Source organism: Amblyomma mixtum, chromosome 1 (assembly GCF_055824585.1).
Source record: "Amblyomma mixtum isolate Tamu chromosome 1, ASM5582458v1, whole genome shotgun sequence".
In the NCBI taxonomy this organism is placed as follows: domain Eukaryota; kingdom Metazoa; phylum Arthropoda; class Arachnida; order Ixodida; family Ixodidae; genus Amblyomma; species Amblyomma mixtum.
This window is the reverse complement of record NC_143012.1, coordinates 70,137,109-70,152,176: the sequence shown is the minus strand read 5'-3', so window position 1 is coordinate 70,152,176 and position 15,068 is coordinate 70,137,109.

The following is a 15,068-nucleotide window of genomic DNA, read 5'->3' as shown; positions in this document are numbered from 1 at the left end:
CTCGAGCAGTTCGCGAGCGCCACCTACATGATCTGGCCAGAGCAAGTGTACTCCAATCGCAATTTCAGGTCACGCGCTCTCCGCCGGATTCAGGCGCTCTGTCACAGAGCGCGCAGACCGCTCCGGACCTGCGATTGGAATTCACCATTAGTTTTGATTCGGATGTTGTGCATTTTACAAAATTTGCTTGAACTGCTTCCGCTGCCTTTGACATAAACACGCGTTTCGGAAGGACGGCAAAACCTCCCTCCTTGTCGGCGGTTAACAATGACAAATTTTTCTTCATTAAAAATGTGACAGTCTTCTTGATTGGGAACCTGTGCCTTTCGGCGCTACAACGCGTGACCAGGCCCACTCCGTCCGCGGTACATCGATCCGCCTCCACCGCTGGGGCGAGGCGAGAAACTTGCCTGACCATGGCCAACATTTCGGGCGCTGTCCTCCTCGGTTCCACCGCGTACTTGGGTCCGTGACCAAGGAAACGCTGGACCTCCTCTGGGATGCTCCGGACACCTCCCACGAGGTGGACGGGGTTTCCAGTCTTTTTCTGCTTTTGAGGCACAAGAGCACGCAAGCCCGGAAGTACCTGCTGCCAGAGGCACTCTGTCGTTCGGCTGGCTTGCGTCGCAACTTCGCGCCATTTCCTTGCTGCTGCTGGCATTGGCGTCGGTGTGAACACCATTAACCGCAGGTGTTTTGTGTGGAGGCTCGCCTGGTGCTTCCATTCCGAACGTAAGATTTTGCACAGGCGGGTAGCATGGCCTACAGTGGGCGGGATGCCGCCGAACAGCTTTAGAAGTTCAGGTGGGAGCACCTTGCGCCGAATGCAGAAGCCGAGAATTCTTCCCTGGCAGGAGGATGCCGCGGCGAGGTATACTACGTAGCAGGGATCAGTTTCAGAAGAAAAGAAAGGGCCCGTAGAACAAGAAATGTACTTGAATAACACCATCTGTCGGGCTAGTTGGTTGCGATCCATATGTATTAGCAGCGCGAACACAACACAGGAAGAAGAAGCGAAAGCAAGGCATATGTATAGGGTCATGCATTGCCCCCATTTTGAGCGACCTTTTCCTGGCTATGCATGACAGATCCTTGAAGGACAAGCTCGAGTCTGCAAGCGTTCTCAAAATTTTCCGGTACGTCGATGACTTCTTCGTCCTCTTAGATTGCGACACTGAAGCATTTAAAAAAGAAGCAACTCAAATCCTCCACACTTTTTCTAATACAATATCACCTCTTGAAGTTACTCATCAATTCCCAGAACAAAACGTCTTGCGGTTTCTAGAGTTAAAGTTGTTTTTCGGAAAGGACCATGTGTGCTGGTTATTTGAACCAAGAGCCAATAAGCCCATCCTACCCTACGATTCAGCCCATTCAAAACTTGTAAAAAGGAACATCGTGAAGTCAACTTTTAAGAACGCACTCACAAAATCTTGTGAATACAGGTTGCAGGACAGTTTTTCGAGCCAAGTGCTGAGGCTGACGCAATCAGGATACCCGCAATCTCTCCTTTCGTATGTAGCAAAAAAAGACCTGATTGGTATGAAACACGAATGTGAAGCCCCGGATGATACCCGACAGCGGAACATAAGGGTCGCCGTTCTGCCATACCTGCACCAAATCTCGCATAATCTGAAGAAAATTGGTAGGAAAGCAGGCGTAGACGTAGCCTTTTCAGCACCTCTGCGCCTGTCAAGCCTGTGCAACAAAGTTAATAAAAAGAAAAAGAACAGTAGCTGTACAAGCAGGCACCGAGATCCTTTTGTGCCTTGTGCGGAGAGTGTTGTATACTCTATACCTTTAGCTTGCGGTAAGGCTTACATAGGCCAAACAGGAAGATGCTTAAACGAAAGGTTAATGGAGCATAGGAACGATCTAACTGGGGCGCCGTAGAAGAACCGCCCCCCCATTTCCGCGCATATGACAGCCAAAAGAATTGCATTCCTCATTTTAAGAAAGCAACCGTCTTAAAGAACCATAAAAACCAACTAACACGCGAAATCATTGAAGCTACCTACATCTAAGTGCTCAAGCAAGGTTGCGTAAGCACCCCGTCCATCTTATTATCTGAAAAAGAAAGCACCTTTCTCTCTGATTTTACCTGATTTTACCTGGTTTTTAGGGGCACACTGCATTTTCGTTCTAGCCGTGTCAATTGTTGGCGCTCCCTTCGCATCGCTTACCTTTTCACCGTGTCTCGCCTACTCATGTTTTTTTTTTGTGAAATTCGCGCCCTCAACTCTATTCTTCCTTTTTTCCATTTCGGCACACTCAACCCTGTTTTTACATTGTCTTGTTTTTCCGCATGTCATTCGTGCTTCATTTCATGGAAGTCATTGTATAGTGCGATTGTAGTAATCATTTTGATGCCCTGGACATCGTGTTGGTCCCAATTCGATCGCGCGCCTTGATTACCCCCCCTGGTGGGATTTTACCTGGTATGTGTTATGGGGTCACTCCGCGTCCAGCCGGCCGGGAAGGCGAGCTTCCATGCCGGCTATGCGAGGGCGTTCTCGTACGCGAGACTCGTGTCCCCAACCCGTGGCGCAGAGTGACAGCCACGGCGGGTTCGGACGAAATAGGCAACGACAGAGTACGCTAGGAAACAGTTTCTTAACCTAGCGCAAAGCAAAGCACACAGCGGAAGAATGTTTTATCCGACAAAAAGGTTCAGTTGCTCACCAAGTCGTCGTCGACCGGCGTTGGGTAGTCGTTCAGGAGGCGCGGACAGGAAGGGAGTCGGCGGGGCAGAGCGGCAGTAGCACCGTGGCAAGAGAGAGACGCGTTCCCGCCGCGAGCTCTCCTTAAACCCCTACAACATTGCCACCCCCTTGGGCAATCGGTTGCCTTCAAGGAAAGTCGTTGACCCCTTCCCTACACAGCCAGTGCGTAGGCGTGACTTCACGTCCGAGCTGGGAGTGAGGAGAGTGGCCGGGTGCCCCCCTCTCCCCGTACCCTGCGGCACGCGCTCTCGTCGCGTGACTCGGCGCGGGGGCGATGAAGGATATTTGTATATCCCACATCCTGGTGAGGAAATCTGATGGCATGCCAGCGATAGTCATTCCAAAGGAAAGCACACTTGGTGCAATGCTCTAGGGGCTAGGCCCTTGCTAGGAAGTGCACCCTTCGCACCCATAATGGACCTGCCTCCTCCCCTTTTAAGCGAAACAAAGTCTCAGTTCTTCCTTCTATCTGCTCTAAACACTGCGCCTGCTCAGAAAAAGAGCAGCATGTCCTTTTTTCACGTGAACGCGAAGTCTCTACGCAACAAAGGTGACGAGTTCGAATGTTTTCTTTCTGCACTCAACTTCCATTTTAACATATTAACGGTTACTGAAACTTGGCACCAAAACAGCGGTGAAGTCTTACAGTTGCGAAACTATAACACGTACGTTCAAAATCGTATTGATAAACGAGGTGGGGTCGTGATGATAGCGATAGAAAAGAAATTTAATTGCAGACTTCTTGCCGAGTTTACTCTAACTCATGATGACTATTTAATACTTTCCTTACAAAATGGTAGAAATGTCTTTTCTGTGTTTTCGAATTTTGCCAGCTTTCTTGATGAATACCTACAATGGACCACAGAGAACAACCTAAACCTTGTATTAGGGGGTGATATAAAAATTGATTTTCTTTCACCTTCAGCTAATAAGTTAGAAGTTGAGTCGATATTGCAATGCAATGGATTTATTAATGTTATAAATGTCCCTACACGATTACAAGCAGCGACAACAATTGATGTCTTTTTTACTAACTCCCCACCAAATCATCTGACTTCTGGAGCAATTAATGGCCACATAAGTGACCATCTACCAATATACCTGATTGATGAAAGACCCCCCTCCCCTAAAAATGGTGTATTCCCAAGCATTTCACACCGGCGCTTTAATGATGACACACTGAATCACTTTAGGGCAGCTCTATCAAATTTTGACTGGAGTGCTGTGCAAAACGAAAAGGACCCAGAAGATGCTTGCAAGGCCTTTATTACCATATTTAAATCAATATATGAACAAAGCTTTCCTCTTGTAACTTCCAAGAAACCCTGCAAAGCCCGCAAACCATGAATAACCGCCGAATGCCTCAAAATGATAAAAACAAAAACCGACCTTTACAACCGTTTCATCACAACCAGGTGACTAGATGACCTTAAACAATTTAAAACATACCGGAACACAGTTACATCTTTCCTTCGCCAGGCAAAAAAAGAGTACATGGAACACCTGTTCAACCAAGACTTATTAAAAAGGAGCGATCTTGTGTGGAAAAATGTTAACAAAATCTTAAACAGAGGTAAAACTGCTACTAGTGCACTTGAAATATTAGTCAACAATGAAACACTACTTGGGAAATGACTAGCAGACGATTTCAATAATTTTTTTGTGTCTCAGGCAGATACGAGTTACAATTTTTCGAATATTAAGTGTCTTGACTCGCGGGTTGTTTCCAGTGCTTTCTTGTTTCCAACTGATGCTAATGAAATCAAAAACGGTCTCCTAGCTTTACGTAACAGCAAGTAGTCTGACATTGATGACCTCAAAATTTCACCTGTAAAATACGTCGGTGATGTAATTAGCCCAGTGTTAGAATTTATTTTCAACAGCTGTATCGAACACGCAGTGTTCCCTAGCAGAATGCAGTTTGCCAAAGTCACAGTTATTCACAAAGGTGGAGACAAGAATAGTTTGTCAAATTATCGCCCGATAGCTATTCTACCTGTTTTTTCGAAGTGTTTTGAAAAAGATTTTGTTCAAGGAGATATCTAGTTTTTCTGACAAATATAGGTTGGTTGGTTTATGGGGTTTAACGTCCCAAAGCGACTAAGGCTATGAGAGACGCCGTAGTGGAGGGCTCCGGAAATTTTGACCACCTGGGGTTCTTTAACGTGCACTGACATCGCACAGTACACGGGCCTCTAGAATTTCTCCTCCAAAGAAATTCTAGCCGCCGCGGCCGGGATCGAATCCGCGTCTTTCGGGCCAGAAGCCGAGCACCATAACCGCTGAGCCACCGCGGCGGCTTGACAAATATAACATAATAACGCCCAGTCAGCATGGCTTTAGGAAGAACTGTTCGACGGAAACCGCGCTGCTAACACAAAAAGAGCTGATTTTAGAATCCTTCGAGCAGAAACTTCTTACTCTTGGTACATTCATCGATTTTTCAAAAGCGTTTGACCGCATAAACCACAAAATAATGTTGACTAAGCTCGAGCACTACGGTTTCTGCGGACAGTTTCTTGACATAATGCAGTCTTATTTAAGTTCTCGATCCCAACAAGTAAAAATAGACAATGATTTATCTGATATTAAGCGCATAGTTTCAGGAGTTCCGCAAGGTAGTATTTTGGGGCCATTACTATTTCTTATTTATGTTAACGACATCGTTTGTATTAGTAATCTTCCAACATTTGTCATTTACGCTGACGACACAACTTTATTCTTTAGAGCTACACAGTTGCCAGATCTCGAAAAACAAGCCACAAAATGTTTACAGTCACTCCAAGAATGGTCTCAAAATAATTTATTAAACATAAACACTGCAAAAACGAAAGTTGTGCTTTTCAGGCCTCGTAACAAGCTGACTAGTCTGCCACCACCAGTTTAAGGATCGGTAAGTCACTTATCGAAATTGTCCCAGCGGTTAAAAGTTTAGGTGTTATTTTTAATGAGAATCTGAGCTGGAATGATCATGTCGACATTGTGATGAACAAGCTTTTAAAGGCTGTCGGTATTTTGTGTCGATTGAGGTATTTCATACCGAAGAGTATTAAGGAGATGTTGTATAGCGCGCTGTTTTCTTCTGTTTTAAATTATTGTTTTTTAGTGTGGGGTACCACATCTTATACAAATATTAACCGCTTGTATCTCCTTCAAAAGAAATCTGTACGAAATGTTATGAATGCTCCTCGGCTAGGACACACTGAACCGATTTTCGATTAACTTCGAATCACCCGCCTACCACAGCTGTATGAAACTCTACTTCTACGGCGTTATAAAACCAGTGTTAATAAAAATAATTGCCCTATGATAAAGCTGTCAGGTTTACAATGCAAAGTACTCTACACGAGCGACACCGAAATGGCATTCTGGAATAGAGGCCAGAAAACATACCACATGATTCCACTAGAGTTATTTTTTTCCGCACAAGCACATTGTAGGTGACGTTATTCAATAACTCCTCGGATCGACTGACTTATCAATAGGTGCCAAAACAGAAGAAACACAAAAATGATTTATAAAACTTAAATAATGCATTAGAAGATAAACACGCATATAATGTCAGAGTTCAAGTGGTCATATAAATAAAATTTATGGGCCCTGCATGTGAGCAAACTACGTTGGTTACCGTTATGTCAGCAGCGTGCCCTATCGGGTGTAGGTATGTTCCATAGAAAAAGGTCGCTTCTTAAATGGGCAGTTTTGAGAGTAGAGAGTATTAGCAAAAATATGAGCTAAGGAAACATCTGCACAAGGCGTTGAAAAAAATTTGAAGTGAGGTCTTGCAAATTAAACCTTGCCGGTGGTGGTGAAAAGCATTTATTACAGGTTACTATACATAGAGAGGTAGTTTGGGAGGTGGCCCCTAGTGCGCCACCCCCCTCACAATACTAGGTGGGGTCCCTATTCCGGGACCCCATTTGACTCCACCGCCGCTCTGGTACGCCGGACCATGGCCTGTTGGGCCGGAAGGTCGTGGCAGCCGAGCAGGGCCGCCTCCCAGTCCTCTCGGGTTGGGTTGGGATGGGGGGTGAGGGAAGGATTTTTCTGGCACGCCCACACCATATGGTAGGTGTCAGCCACCTCCGTACAGTATTGGCAGAGGCCAGAAAAGGAGGGGTCGATGTGTTTCATGGCTGCCGGACACAGCAATGTATTTGTAAAAAGTCTTATCAGAAGACGCTCACCTGCTTTTCCCCGCCCCTTAAGGGAGTCGGGTACTTGCGGTGAGAGTCTTGATAGTGATTGACTAGATCTCTAAATTTTAAAAGGGGTTCGTTGTCAAGATTCGAATCGGTAAGGTCATCGCCAGGGGCCCGGGAAGTGAGTGCGCGGGCGGCTGCGTCTGCAGCCTCGTTACCTGGTAGGCCTTGGTGGCCCGGAGTCCAGACTAAGTAGCGGAGCGTAGGATCTTGGTCCCGTGCCGCGTTCCGAAGTATTCGATAAGCTGTGAGGGAGACCCAACCCAGCTCGTAATTTCGACAAGCTCCTTGCAAGACTGAGAGGATATATTGCGCCTGAGGGTGAGAGGCCGCCAGGGCGATGGCTACCTCCTCAGCGTGAGTTGCGCTGGGAGCTTTGAAAGTGAGCCCGTCCACCTGTATTTGTTGGTGTATGACCGCGGCCGTGTACACCCCACCCCGTTTAGAGCGGTGCGGGCCGGCCATGTCCGTATAAAATACACCGTATTTGTTGCCATAATGGCGGTGGAGGGCATCCGCCCGCGCCTGCCGCCGGCCATTATGGTCTTCTTTGGACATTTTCGTGGGAAGGGGTCGAACGTGGATGGCGCATCTCCACATTTCGGGCACTCGTACCCTTTCCTCTGTGTGGTGGTTGTGTTGAATGTGTAGTCGGTCCAAAAGGCGACGACCGGAAACGGTCTGGGCAAGACGCGTGCATTGGTTGGTGAGGTGCGCTTCTTGCAGCTCCCGATAGGTGTTCACCACTCCCAGCGCGAGGAGCCTCGCGTTGGAGGTGGAGATCGGAAGGTCGAGCGCCCTTTTGATGATCTTACGGAGGGTAACCTCCAAGACATCATCGTCGTGCTTGCGTAAGTGAAGGTAGGGGGTCGAATAGAGTATTCGACTCGTAACGAAAGCATGTCCGAGTCGAAACGCATGTGTGCTTCGTGGACCTCCGCGTTTGTTGGAAACCCGACGGACCATGCGGCCCACCTGGTCTCCAACCTTACGCAGCTTGGCCAGTGTTGTGTCTGCGCGATGTGTTCTACTAATAAAGAGTCCGAGAACTCTCATCTCTGATGCCTCACGGATGGGGCCGCTGGCGAGGGAGAGGGAAATGGGGATTGCACACTTCGGCGATGGCCGAATATGCACGAATTCTGATTTCTGTGGGGAGCACGGAGGCCGCAGTACGCGGCATAGTTGTCTACTATGTCAGCGGCTGCTTGCAGGCATTCTTCCATGTGAACCACGTTACCTTGGGTAGCACAAATAGTGATGTCGTCGGCATACAGCGCATGCTGGATGCCTTCGACATCGGCCAATTTAGAGGGTAGGTGAAGCATTGCTAAGTTAAATAGCAGAGGGGACAGTACAGCGCCTTGTGGTGTGCCCCTGCTGCCCATACTGTACGGGCCGTGCTCTTCGTCCTGGATGCGGACGAAGGCCTGCCGATCCGTGAGAAAGTGTTTAATATAATTGAAGGTGTTAGTGCCGCAGTCAGTCTCGCTCAGGTGGGCGAGAATGACGCTGTTCTTAACATTGTCAAATGCTCCTTTAAGGTCCAAGGTCTTAACATTGTCAAATGCTCCTTTAAGGTCCAAGGCCAGAACTATCTTATCGTTATGGGGGCACTCGACAGGAGTAAGCACTTCATATTTTAGTTGGAGGAGTATGTCTTGAGATGACCTATGCGGCCTAAAACCGAACATGGTATCCGCGAAGGTGTTGCGATTTTCTGAGTATTCTGAGAGTCGATCTCGAACCATAGTTTCCATGAGTTTTTTCACACAAGATGTTAAGGAAATGGGTCGGAGGTTGTCTGTATTGATTGGTTTGCCGGCCTTCGGGATGAAGGTGACTGGCGCAGTTTTCCACTCTATGGGTAGAGAATGGTACCCTTCCCAGACGGCATTTATGTATTCTAAGAGTGCTTCGTACGCCGGAGCCTTGCCGCGGTGGCTCAGTGGTTACGGCTCCCGGCTACTGACCCGAAAGACGGTGGTTCGATCCCGGCCGCGGCGGCCGAATAGCGATGAAGCAGAAATTTTAGAGGTCCGTGTGCTGTGTGGTGTCAGTGCACGTTAAAGAACCCCAGGAGGTCGAAATTTCCGGAGCCCTTCACTACGGCGTCCCTCAAAGCCTGAGTTGCTTAGGGACGTTAAACCCCAATAAACCAAACCAAACCAAACCTTAAGGACTCAGAAAGAAGCGCGGGGATCAATTATGTCACGGGCCTACGGAATACAAAGCCTGAAAGCAATGCTACGTAGTTGGTCGATCAAGAAAAAGTCCACTTCAAGACCTGCGCTTTGACGCACCATTTCCAAATCTTATTGCAGGCTGTGCCTCGTAAACATGAGCTTTTAGGTCCTTCCAGGAGATGTGAAAAACTTGCAGCTGTAGTCTTTGGCATTTCATTGGATGAAACCATTCCTAACGGCACGCATGGAACAGCTGGAAAGTTGACTGATATGAAAGAGCTACTGTGGAATATTTTTCTTCGATAGTGTGTTGACTAAAAGAGGAGATATCCAATGCTAATATTTCTAATACCATTAATGATCCTTTGAAGGGCTAATACATAAAAAATCGAGGGCTCACTTAAGTTTTGCTTTGATTTAGGGATGCTGTAGCGTTAATGAGTAAATGCCCATGTATGCGGAATTGGCCGGTCTCTACTTTACATTCATAGATCCCTGGGAGTCCTCATACTCCTCCTGGCGCAGTGGTGCAGCGTTTAAGCGATGTGCCACTGCCCTGTTATGGCAGGTGCTCCCAGCGGTGGGGCTTGTGGGACCCAGGTTGCTCTTCTCGAACAACTTCTCGCGACTAATCTTTAACTTAACTGCCAACTCTCACAGCGGTCAGGCTGTGATGACATCACAACTTCACGTCACTTAGATGGCCCACCTGCCACCGAGGTTGCTTCCCTGAAGAATTTTCGTGGACTTTTTGCCCGTGCTAAACGACGCCGACCGCCCCTTAGGTCTATTGCGTTAAAAGGGAATATATAAATAAACAGGAATCACCATTTAAGGAATCTGTGCTTAACTATATACTCCCGACAAATGGAAACTGCGCGTAAAATGTTATCTCTACAGCGGTATCTACTGAACTATGTCCAGTTATGCGTCTGCAATGAGCTGCACAGAAATTACAGGCAAACAAAGACAAAGAATTCGTCTATTTTTGCCAGGCTTATTTTATATTGCTATGCCGGTCCTAAACCAAGATTTGGTATATAAGACCTACATTTTGAAGCTGTCCTTCAGTGAAAACAAAATAAGAAAATAAATTCAATATGGAGATTGACTAAAACATTAAGGTCTCTAGTACACCAAGGTAGTACGAGAGAGAAAAAAAACAGTAGCTTCCACACTGCCCGCTTTGAAACTCGGATAACCACATTCCATAAGTAAGAGCCCTACTCCTGCGTACAGGGAAGAATAGCTATATCACTCTTGCATAATCTTTTTTTTTTTCACGCAGGAAGGCCAGGAGTCAATTACACTCTGAGGACCTGGAAGACAGACGACAAATGCGGCCTTCTGAATTTACATATGCCATAAGCAAAACCAAGTCATAAAGCGCACTAAAGGGAGTCAAGCGGATAAATTTCGATGAGAACAGATTCACTAATATGCGCAGAAATCTCACCACATGGGCGCTTCGGCATGTTCTCTTCACTAAAATGCGGCGGTCACAGCTTGACCTTGGAATTAGTAGCTTGAGACAACTGATGCTCAGCCACTCTGGCTGGGCTGAGCTGGATGACCTGCTTGCAGCTTCCTATGCTTATTATGGTTACAGCGTCAGGATCCAAATTTTTTGAACGTGCAAGATCACCAGCGCTGCTTCGTTACTTTGGATTCCTTTTCCTGGTAAAAGAAAGGGCTACAATTCTCACGAATTAGCTGCACTCCGCCTCTTTCTATGGGCTCCAATGCTGCAACTAAGAAGTGCGGCCTGTCTCAGCCAACCATCTATTTCGGCCGAAAAAAAGCACATCAGACACATCGACCATTTGTGATATTCTAAGCAATTATTGCAGTTTACCTTTCCGTTCCGAAATTTTCAAATAATCAAGGAAAAGGAAATTTTATGTGTGCATAATGCCATGCTACTCACCTAGTCTATTTGTTAGCTCGGCGTTCTTTCTTTTCTTTGTTTCTTTTTTATTTGAGACAAATTGCTACAGATTGGCTCAGGAGGCAATAGCAAAAGGCCCGGATGCGGCCTGACTAGGCTATCCCCCCCGACAGCAGAGGCAGCATGACTGTGCATATGATTGTACATCATGCGCAGACCCAAGTATAACACATCAATGCAAATACAGAACGATACACACTGTGCTAGGTTACACTGTAACCTCTCTGTAGAAAGAAATGGAAAATAACGTATTTGAACTGTAATTATACAAAAACAGTCTCTTACCTACTGCATTAAAGGCCTACTTGACCGAAATTTTTCAAACCGTAAAAAGGTTGTTTTTTCATAGTACACCCCCGTATTACGCTACCCACAAAACATTGCGCTCCAGTTTCAAGCAGTTACGGTGAAAAGGCACGCAAAAATGGAAGTTTTCAATACCGAAACTGGAAAAACGGGCGCCATTGCCGCCCGCCAGAGGTGACGCATGTTTGAGACTGTACTCCGGACGGGTTAGGAGCGTCTACTCGTTGCGGCTCGAGCAAAGCGCTGGTAGCGGTAGCGCGTGCAGCACTTTGTGCGATAAATACTGGTTATATGTGAAAACACACATCTTGAAACGGATGAAACGCCCTAGAAAAGTTTCAAACGTGTTTTATTTGCTGTAGTAGACTGGAAAAGTCCTGGCTCAACCTCAGTGAAGATGCTCGCGCCGCAATGCTTGTGAGCGCTGTTTGCCTGGCAGTATTCGATTGCAGCCTGTGCAAAGTTCGGATATAGCGGAGGAAGGAAGCCTATTCAAATGGAGGCCAAGTAGAAGTGCTTGTATTATAAAGTCGGCTTTTTTGAGCGGGCACGCGCGTGCCAACAGCACATGTGCGCTCTGCTGTGCGTTCAATATGGTTGTTGTCTTGATAAAAAAAAATGACCTGTCTTCTCCTTTTCCTTCTCATTTTTCTCCCCCTTCGAAAGGTATTCCTGCCTGTGCACAGAAATTTGGAACAGGTGCTGTGAACACCAGTTAAATCAATAAAAACAGATGGATGTGTAAAAAGAGAGCTGAAGAGAATTAAGTGCTGCGTTAAGCGAAAGAATATGCCAGAAGCAAAATTTGTGTTGCAAAATAAATATATATTTTCCTCTTCGAGGACCGTGGCATCAGTGCGGTGCCGATGGTGGGCTGGTTCATCTTTGCGCGCCTCGGTCGGGCAAGCCACTGCGCGTTGCGAAATACATGTCGATTCAATTGAACAAAAACTTATGCGTTGCGTTCATTACAGTATTTACCTAGAACCACTTAAAGCCCGTGTACTGCAGGGACGGAAAGGTTTTTCTAATCTTTTCAAACCACACAGCTGGGCAGAACGACGTGGTTGCCGAACCCCAGTCGACCGTATACGCCCACCGCACAAATTACCGTAGGTGTCTCTAACCAAACATATAAATTCGATATTTATATGTTATGGTATCTATATGTTATGTATCGCCAACTAGCCCGCACCCTTACCCTACTGAATAAAATCAAAATTCTTTGAAAAGATTTCCATTCAAATAACATGCGTGCAGTTCTTTGGGGTCTTCGAGACACGTCTCGAATGGTGACGCTGAAGCTTCCTGTAATCGACCTCAAGTGTGAATAGCGTGAGGCAGTAAGAAAGTCGTTTTCAGTAACGCTTGTGTGGCCTTCCAGGATTCTCAGCCCGGCCTGCAAATCTTCGAGGCAGCAGATACACTCGGCGCACGACGGCATTATTGCGCATTGGGCAGAGCTGTACCTGCAATAAACGGGTGTGCATATGTTGATTCCTTTTCAGACGAAGCAGACCTCTCCTAGACTTCTGCCTGGTGTAAATAACGTGCCGTCAAAAGGGCGTTGCTCGATGAGCAAATCCGTCCACTTTAACTTCAGGACCGGCTTAGCTAGCTTGTGACAAGCGGGTCCCCCCTCCTCTTTATTCTCCCGATTAGAGACGCCTCGAAGCCTTCGGTTCGTGGCATGCTTTGCTGATCGGGCCAGAAAGACGTAGGTGCTCTGATGCATGATGTCGACCGGGACAGGTCTATTGACAAAGCCCAACCCACAAAAGGGGTTAGCGCGAGGCAGAAGCGTCAGTCACCCACCATTACCGTTTTTGAAGAAGAGAGGGGAATTCACGTTAAAACCTGAGCTCCAGACAGCTGACACCAGCTTTCGATATCGGAGGTGAACGGCAGTGGCCGAGAGGTATACATGGTGCTTTCCGCATTCCTCGTATTCCCTTCCGCGGCCATGCACTTCGTCTACATGATGCCAGCAGTTTATTTTTCTCGGATACCATCGAGCTTCGCGGTGAAAACAGCCAGAAACGCGCCAGAAGAGCTTACAAGGGGCGCGCACTCACTTCAGAACGCCTGAAACTGGCGAGCCGGCGATGCCGGTGTCTCAAATGTGCGTCATTTCCGGTCAGCTTTTTAGGTGTTCAGCACACCGCTAGGGGTATGCGTCGTCTGCTACAGAGGTTTTTGAACGCTTCTAACTAAAATTCTAGACGCTTCACAGCCCTAATATTAAATATAAATATTGTTAATAACATGCACACTATATCGAGCGCAAAATTAGCTGAAGTAAAGTTTCGGTCAAGTAAGCCTTTAAGTTTATCAGTAAACAAAAATGTTTCACTAAACAAAAATTGATAATGTGAAAGGCAATCCAGAGTACATAAGTAATAGAATATGACCTATAGTGCACGATGGCAGTGTAGAGTAAAAGAAATCAGCACCTCACCTATTAGCGACAATTAGGGATGGGTTAATTTTTGTAACACGTAGAAGTTGCCCGAAAAGTGAAATCGAAGCAACGGCCTCGAATCTGCTAGATTGTCTAGAAGGCAGTCAAAAATATTTAGCAAATGTATTTCCTTCTAGTGCACAGCATTGTCAGAAAATTAGAGGCTGTGGATGGTGGTGGTGGTGGTGAAAAACTTTAATCAAAGAGAGCTTGAGGGTAAAAAAACCCTGCTGCATGGTCGGTATCCTTAGTCCGGGACACCACACGACGAGGCCCCGTCTCGCGACCGCTTGACCAGAGCCCTTTGGGACTCCAGTGTGGAGCAGTTGAGGAGGGCAGTCTCCCATGCCTCTCGGGTGGGGATGGGGGAAGGGGGAAGGTGAGGATTCTGAGTACAGGCCCACACCATGTAAAAGATATCGCAGATCTCTCCACAGTGCGGGCAGCGCCCATCTGTGTTCGGATCGAAGTGTTTTGCTATTGCAGGACAGAGAAGGGTTCCTGTCTGCAGGCGCCTCAGAGTTCGCTCCTCCGCCTTACTCAGCCCCTTGGCGGGTGCCGGGTAGAGACGGTGGCTGTCGCAATAATGAACTAGGATTTCGCGGAACCGCAGAGGCGGTTTATGAGCTTCTGAGCCATGAGAGCTAGGATGAGGAGCCCGGTGTGTGAGCGCTCGGGCGGCCGCATCAGCGGCCTCATTGCCTCGTAGACCCTGGTGGCCAGGAGCCCAGATCACTTTTGTGGGAGTTGGATCGGCTAGAGCGCGTCTTAGAATTTGCGAGGCAAGAGGTGAAATTTCGCCTGTAAGATAATGTTCACAGGCCCGGCGAGAGTCTATGATTACCGTTTTCGATTTTGGATCGGCGGCAGCGAGAGCTATTGCGACTTCCTCCGCTCGTGTTGAATTTGGGGCCCGAAAAGATAGCCCATCGACATTCATTCCCTGGTGGACTACGGCAGCCGTGAAGAATCCCGCGGGCGACGGCCCTGTGATGTCCACGTAATAGACGCCCTCTTTATAACCATATTGCCTCTCAAGCGTGCGAACCCGCGCTTGTCGTCTGCCTTCATGTGAAGCCATGTCCATGTTACGCGGGAGCGGAGCGACCAAGAGCATGTGGCGCCACAGCACCGGGATGTTCTCCGTCCCCTCTGGTATGCATGTGTGTTGGATGTGTAAGCGGTTTAGCAGGCGGCGCCCAGGCACCGTCTGCGATAGCCGCGTATATTGGTTCACGAGGT